Below are 9,134 nucleotides of genomic sequence, written 5' to 3'. Positions count from 1 at the left end.
GTGAATTCACTTTGTTTACTATTTGCTGAAAAATGTATGGCAACAGCTATTGCCTGTCAATTCATAGCTGTCAAATATGTTATTTATCTTTAACATAAAAAAAGAGTATTACTTGCTTATACTCAGAATACAGTATAAATTAGAAGATTAATTTTTTCAGTATGTTTTCTTGTAGTAAAATTAAAACTTATACGTTAGATACCGGTATACCGCAAAGTCCAATTTCTTATCATTTATGTTCTGAAGTATCTGGTTTCTCATAATCAAGTCTGACATCAGACCACTCATTTATCCGTTTCTCCTTCAATAGAAACACTCATTCTCTTGTTAATCAATTCACAGTTCACTACAGTTTTGTAATGGTCTCTCAGATACGCAGATATGTGATTATTAATAAGCACTTTTATTACAAATATTCAGTTGTATAACGGCTAACCTTCTGAAAACTCTTTTTCTTCTTTAAATTTTTACATAGATTACTTAGTTGTTTGGTCACGAGGCAAAACGTTTCCGTTCACAATTTCAGGAGACAGTGGCCATTATTTTCAAATGAAACCATTCAGAAATCCAAAAGACTGTGACTTTCCTGGCTGATGAAATTGTTTTAAATGCTAAAGATTTTGTAACATAAGCAAATTCCCTGTATTAATTTAAATTATGATGGTATTTTACCTTAATGTTTAGTTTCGGATTAATGTCGACCATCTTCAAACTTCTAGTAGTCCTTACATTTTTCTCGCTTCTTCTTTTGGTGTCTTCGGGATGAGTGCGTTTATGGTCGGTAGTGTTGTGTCAAATAAAGTGTGCGTTCTAAAATTTAATTGTGTGTTGAGGACATGTTGTGGATGTTATTTTGTATGTCTGTATATTTCGTATCACACTGGTCCAGGTCTGGGCTTTATTACCTCAATTGAGATACTGCAGTCTACCCCTTAACCCTCCACTCCACCTTCCCCGGCAGAGACAGTTATGTATCGGACCGATACGAGTAGACCTGAAGGTAAGCATTGCTGAGTGACGGATTGTATAAGGCAGGCATCACAGCTTTCGGCTCTCGCTGGTCGCCTAAAATCCACCACTCATGCACAGTGCTTTACTATGTGTTCTTTTGTAAAAAGATGAAGCGGAAAGGACATGGGCTGAGGTGTATCCTATCCTCTTTCCTTTCCCTTTATGCTCATTGCTGTAATAATGTGTTTAGTTCTGGCTTTGAGGTTCTATATGTACATCTTCGTATCTATTTATATGAATATCCTCATGTTGTGGTATAAATTTCTACCTTTTAATAACATATTGCAGGTTTAAAAGTCACTAGCTCTAAAATTCGTTAATAATATTTTCCTCACAAAGATTTTCAATGCTGCATTTGATGATTGAACCAGATTCTAAGTGAATGGTGAAGGCTTCTCGTGAATTCCTTGTTCGTCCTTGACTGCTCAATGACGCAACTCCAATTCATTCAGTCGTTAGAGTAAGACGTTCTTTAGTCGTTATTTCAGTAATAAACGCTGTTCATTTATCGCATTTAAACATTTACTTACATTACGCAATGCGTGTATTATGTAAAATTCACCTCTCGCGGCTGTTGATTGATAGCCTGCAAGTGTTCGTAATATTCTACTCTCTTCCTAAATGAGGTCTCGAGCAGGTCCTTAATTCTTAACCGACACGTGCGGACATGGCCTTTGGCAAACTCCTGATTTTGACACTACTTTCTACTCTTCGCCAAGTCAACAAGGCTGCATAACAAGTGGACCTGTAATACACCTTTAATTAGGAGGAGACCCGCTAAAACTGCCACTTCCATAATTGTCCCTCAAAGCGTCTTGTTTTCTTACATGCCAGAAAATTACAAAGAGGACACAATTACGAAAATGACTGAAGTTAGATATAGTTACAATTCACAGACAACGCATAGTATCATTCTGTGAAGCTGTGTACAGTCGTGAATAGTTTGAAGAATAATGTTAATTTATATTAATGTTTTAAGATCTGAATAAAGTGAGCTATTCTGTTATTATTGTATTATTTAAGAAATATGATTATTATGAATGATTCCAAACAAGTAAACTCATGTGTTATTAAATAATTATGCTAACAGAAGTGTGCAACACGTTTATTTTTTCCCCCGATTATTCTTCGTTAAATGTTGACGTCTCGTGCTGCTATGCATTCGGTTTCGCTACAGTCCAAGTTCAACATCGGAATTACGACACAAACTTCCTAGCTGTCATTACAATAGAAATGAAAAATTATCTTTAAAACAATTATGGGTTTAATATTATGTACCAAATACGAGAGACACTATTAGATTAACAAAGCAGTTGTTCACCTGATGATAGTAATGAATACTGTATCATATTCCAGATTTGCTCTGGTAACGTCTTGTGACGTAGAACGAATATTTTCAGAGTACAAATATTTTTTTCTGAACATAAAAGGAGCATTTCTTACGATAAAATTGAAAATGTTCATTGTTATTTTTTATAATAAGGCTAGAATCATTGAATAGTGAGATATCCATTGTTAGCAAGAAATTATCAAGCAAGAGGAAGACGTGACGTCGGGAGACCTAGAAAACGTTGGGCTGATGAATTATGAAGTCGGAACGGGCAATTGCCTAATCCTTGGAGTGATGATGATGATGATGATCATTGAATAGTACTTTATACGTTATTTTTATATATCTGGGTAAATTATTTTATATTGGGAGTTATGAAGTTTATAGCTACAAATTATTGTATTTTTATAATATTCGTTTATTTCCCTGTTCTAAGGCTGTGGACGATTGGAGCACAAGGTTTGGTTACCACCCGGCTGTACATGTTTGTCGTTCTGTTTCACTGACATTGAGAGATTTGCTACTTTCACTCGGTAGAGATATAGTCCAAGCTCACAGAACTTAACTATTTGGTATCAACTTCCAAGCTGCTTATGATGCTAAATTCTGCTGTCGTCCAATGGTAGGCCTACAATGGCATTCAAAGATATCTGACCCCACTAATCGATAGTCATCGATAATTTGCTGGTGTAAGTGTGGCTTCCTTAGTTATTACTTCTATGAATAGATGTACAGTTTCAATAATGGTGCCACCTATCGAGAACTAGCGGAACTCTTTCAAAGTTTGTTAATGTTTTATATCTTTGGTTCTGACTTATTCTGTGGTTGGAAAGTTCGCTTACACGATCATAAATAAAATCGTAGGTCAGATATCTTTGAACGCCAGTGTACTATACTTCGCTTCATAATGTCTGACAGAAGATGTAAATACTGACGGCAGAGGAGGATAGAAGTATAATTGCTATTCAACTAATGGCAAAGGTCTCATTCTAAGCTTGACTTGAAGTTTGGCGGTCTGAAGCGTTCTACTCTCGCCCAATTCCAAAATAAGCGTGGAATGAGACCTCTGTCATTGGTTGAATAGCAATTATACTTCTTTCCTCCTCTGTCGGCAATCAGACATTATGGAATGAAGTATATAACAACAGAGGAAATAGGACTTAGTAAAACGTGATGGTGCAGATCTAAACCTGATTTTATTCTCAAATGAACTCACTTATCATACCGGTAATAACATGAAAACATACATGAACTTAGTGTGTTCCTCATGAACATTACAGCTCTTCGATGTGGGCGGCATTGGTGACTCGGCATAGGTCAAGGTGGTAGTCGAGATTCGTCCCAGCATATCCGCGGTATTAATTTACAGCATTGAATGGGAGATGAGTTGTTGCTCTTCTATGCATACATTATATCAAGGAAACGCCACGAGCTCCACTAGGAAAAAACGAACATATACACGCAAGAACTGAAGACCTTTATTCTTCATTTCATTCAGTAACTGTTTGGTTACAGTTTTTACCATCCTCGCTACAGACATTTATTTTTGCACCATCCTCTATAATGGTAGTGTAGAATAAATAGGAGAGAATATAGTAGAAATGAATAGAAATTAATGTATGAGAATATAATATAGAAACATACAATTGAATTGGAAACAGTGTTGTATTTGAATAAAATTGGATGGAAGTGTATTGAAAATAACAGAACAGAAAATAACAAAATGAAAATAGCAAGAATGGGATAACACGTAAGTAATGAAATTAAATAAAATGAATAAAACAAAATGCAAACTGGAATGCAATAGGACGAAATAAATTAAATAGAGTGGTATAAAATTCACGGTGAAGATATGGAACAGAAGGGAAAAATAACAGAATACAAAGAAAGATTCGGAAAAATGCATTATAACATTCTAAACCAAACGAGGATACAGAAATACAATTAAAGAGAGAAAGTTTCATAATATTTAAGGGATTAATAGATCATACTGTACCGATTTTGACGATGATGATTAATGTAGTAAGCCCTAATTGGTCCACCACTGTGGAGTAATAGTATATAGTGTGAACATGACTTTGAACATGGCGCACCTTATAGACACAAAATCTTAATTGAACGTGCGTTTTCTATTTGCAACTTTCAATATCTTCCATAAATTGTATGCGTACATGCATATATAGTTGAGCCGTGTTGATGCACCTTCATTGTGTCATGTCTTATCTGAAATTTTGTGTTGAAAAGTTGTCAAGAACGCAAGGGTGTATATCCAGGTAATGGTGAGGCAAAACGGAATGCACACTGAATATATTATCGACTAGCACCCATTTTCCACTCTTTAGTAATTTATTTTGTATAAATTTTGCACTAATATTTTCGTAAATAAATTTGTCACATAAAAATTAGTGCTATAACATTATTTGCTCCATTCTGAAAAATTTTACAGCAATGCAGAACTTACTTTTAAATATTCTACAATAATTTCAATCGGTAACACTGTTAGAAATAGAAGAGGTGCATCAGTGACCAAAATATCTACATTCCAAAACAATATTACTTACAGAGCATAACATTTCCCGAGGAATAACTCGCCATGGGATATACTGTATTTTAAGCCGTCTTTCTCGAGGAAGAAGATCATTGCTCTAAGGCGATTCTTGGTTATCTTTCATGTTTTCAATAAATACGTAACAAGCTATGAAATGTTTTCCAAAATTCAGTAATAAAAATCTCTTATAGGTACAGAGGACTCTCCTAAGTTCGACAGAACAGAATTGAAAGTTCTGTCCAATAAGGGTAGTGGGTGTGGCAGGTGAAATGAATAAAAATTCTTATTGGTTATCCATTAACGAATACAGTACTGTACTTGCATTTCCTGCCTGCCCCGAGACTTGTGTATGCGCTTCTAGTACCACAGTGGGTTTCGAAAAATTCGTCTCACAAACGGCACAATTCTCAAATAGAAAAAGAAGAGTTCATTAATATAAAATCAGTGATCAATATGGATGTCCTAATGAATAAGAGTGCTCATACAGTAGCAATGCTTCAGATTGTAAATCTTTCATAAAATTTTTAATATCTCAGAGATAATTCAGTGGATCTTTCTCATTTTTTGCACACAAGTAAGTGATATTTGGGCCTCTAATTTGGCATCAACAAATTTGTAATTATCAAATTAATTAGTTTTTTTATTTACACAATTTAAAGGAAATAATTTTTTACTACATAAGAGGATAAACATGGTATCTTCCCAACCACTTGTCAGATTCAAAGTTTCTTTTTTATTTTTGACTCCAGAAATGCAGTGTTAGAGGATGGACCGCAGTGAACTTTCTACGTTACAAAGTTTTTGAACTACATTTTTTTTGTCATAAACAAGAAAGGTCATTTTTATTTTACATTATTTACGCCTACTTAAAATTTGTGAAATTGTGATTATACTTCTATGAAAGTGGTTCATCCTCTACAGTTTGAATGCCTAAAGATATCCCGAAAATTTGAAACAATTTGGACAATTAGTTCAAGAGATATCATGTTTTTAGTTTGAAAAATAGCAGCAAATTATTTCGTTTAAATTTTGTAAATAAAAATAATGAACTATTGCGATAATTATAAATTTGTTGATACCAAATTAGAGGTCAAAATACCACTTATTTCTGTACAAAAAATGAGAAAGATCGACTGAATTATATCTGAGATATTAAAATTTTGTGAAAGTTTTACAATCTGCAGCAGCGCTCCTGTATGAGCCCCCTTAACAAAAGTATTACTACAAGACACAGAACCAATTTCCATTCAAATGGCAAACCCATTTCTTAGTGCCCGTATAGGGGCGTGTCTAATTCTCCTATGTAAGCAGTCGAACTGTAGGATGTCGAACTTGATATCTGTCGAACTTAAAAGCTTCCACTGCACTTGAAATAAACTCTTACTTTCATAATATGGGAAGTGATATTGAACATTTTATTATAACGAATAGCAGAATAGGATGTAGTGTGAGGACACAACCAATAGACAAAGCACTTCCGATCAAACTGCAAAACATAAGTCGTTATCTAAGATAGGCTATAGAGTCGTGACTAACGCTTACGTAGAGTTGTCATCAGCTGACGGGTCTGGTTTTTGTGTAATTTATTAACTTTCTAGCTCTCGGCAACGACGTTCGTCTGGGAGGTACCAATTACACACGCAGACGTCACTATAATTATGGCTTCAGCGGGAAGCGTTTACGGCTATACGTGGAGGAATTTACGTCACAGTCTCGATTTTTATTGAGAATTATTTCCTTCGCGGTTTAAATGTTACACATTCGTCGTAATGCAAAACATAAAAAAATATAGCGATGTTATTTTGTAGTGATACAACTTGAATGTGATTATGTCACCAACATTATTATTATTAACAACACTAACGCCATTAGCAACAAAAATAAATCACACCAACATACTAAATGCTTCAACGTCATCAATTACAGTATTTATTGTGTCTATCATTGTCTACTTCGTAATTACAATAAAAAAACTAACACCATCACACAAAAATAACAGAACAATCATAAAAATCTCAACAGCTACATCAAAATCGAAAGAATCAAAACTATAATATCTATAGTATAACCAACAACAGTACCGGCATCAAAAATCAATACGAACACGACCATCATCGATGTAATGTCTATATTATGATCATATCTCACCCTTTTCGAGAAGTTATCATGGCTTAAGTTACATTAGAGGAGAAAATCTGCACTCGCTTCCTCTCTTAGGCCTATATCGAATTATGCAAGCCTCATCCCCCTCTTATTTATTCGCCCGTTTCCATAATCTCTCCCTCTCTCGCTATCATAATATTAATACTCGATCACAACGCGATAACACGCTTTAGATTCCACTCCGCACATCATCTCTTTATTCCTGATCCTTCACTGTTGCTACTTCTCGTCACTCGAATTCTCTGCCGCCTGAAGTCAAGGGCTGCAGAACCTTGAAATCTTTTAAATCCAAGTTAGAAAATTATTTTATGACGAGTTGTCAAACTAACATACTGTTATGACAAGTGTTGTATTGTTTGTTTCGACGTATTCACTGCATTTTTTATATTCTAGTGATATTTATTTTATTTTATCTGTTTTTCTTTCATCATATTACCCGATAATGGTATGTCTATCATGCGATAACTTGAGCTACTTATATAATTTTCCTAGCTGTGTGTACTTAATAATATTGTGTTCATTATATGCTTTGTACCTTAATATTTTGTTATTATTATTATTATTATTATTATTATTATTATTATTATTATTATTATTATTATTAGTATTACTATTATTATTGTCTCATATTTTTATACATTGTAAGTCTCATTTATTTTGACTTACTGCTCACATTTGATTATGCCTTTTCCTGTCTTTCTATATGTTATATATATATATATATATATATATATATATATATATATATGTCTCATTTCTACTGATTTGTTGTTTATATTGTGTTATGATTACCTATTTCAGTTTCTTTGTGTGTGCTGTATTTTGTAAATTTGTAGTGTTTTTGTATCGCAGTTTTACTTCTGGCTGAGTGTTAGAGAAGGCCGTATGGCCTTAACTCTGCCAGGTTAAGTAAACCATTATTATTATTATTATTATTATTATTATTATTATTATTATTATTATTATTATTACTATTGTTATGAAAACCAACAACACCAGTGTTAGCATAACGAATATCACTGCCATCACAGTTAAAATATTCTAAAACATCATGAATGCATCAAAAAATAAAAAAAACACACACACGCACTCACACACGCACACACACACACGTACAATTTATTTTTCCTGTACCTGTATGTCTTCGTAAGAAAAGTAGGGTAAAGTTAATATTGACTATTACAAAGATGTGTGGCTTCATAAAGCTAAAAGATAAATTCTGAAGTAGGAAGTATGTAAAATCAAGGACCGACCGGTAGGAAGTGGGCGGCATTTCCGAACTCGATCGTCTCTCCTCGTGCACCCAAACTGGTTAATCTTGACTTTCAAATCTTGCTGCTCGTCGTAATAACGGGTTTCAGTTTCATTAGTTAAGCGAAACTGTCACAACACTCATTCATCCAGTTTCACTAACAGCTAATTAAATATTGTATAAGCGTAAAATATGTAGCATTAATTCCAGGATATCTTGCACAGTAGCCAACAAAAATAGTCTATTACTTCTCTTCTCATGAGAAGACTAGAGGTATGACGTTGGTAAAAATAAGGTTCCAAGCCTTAACATAAATACAAAATGTATTCATCGTTGGAAGGGAGGAGGGAAGTGTGTGAGAGCGTCGACATTAAGGCGAAACGCTGCAAACCGAAAGGTCGCGGGTTCTATTGCCGATGTGATCATGAATTTTCTCCATTGATATAATATTCTGGTCGCACTATGGATTTGGGATTTACTCAGCCTCTAGAAGAAGTAAGCATCAGAAGTACAGATACTGGAACCAATCTATGCGCTTGGCGACCGTTACAATGCTTGTGAGAGGGTGGAGTGAGGAAAGGGAACTGCGAGTAGGTAGTATTCTGAAAACAAGCTTTGCCTTTAACCTAGACGGCCCAACATGTAAAATGATAGCTTGCAGCAGTACTTCTACTGATATTTACGTGATCAGGGATTGTACTCGGTATTTTCTTACAGAGAGGACTGCGTGAAAGTGAAACAAAGAAAGAAGGAAGAGATAAAAAACAGCGAAACAAATGAAGAAAACAAAACAGAAAGAGAGAAAATAGAGAAAGCTAATATAAATGGGG

Source organism: Periplaneta americana, chromosome 2 (genome assembly GCF_040183065.1).
Source record: "Periplaneta americana isolate PAMFEO1 chromosome 2, P.americana_PAMFEO1_priV1, whole genome shotgun sequence".
NCBI lineage: Eukaryota > Metazoa > Arthropoda > Insecta > Blattodea > Blattidae > Periplaneta > Periplaneta americana.
Note: the sequence above shows the minus strand (reverse complement) of the source record.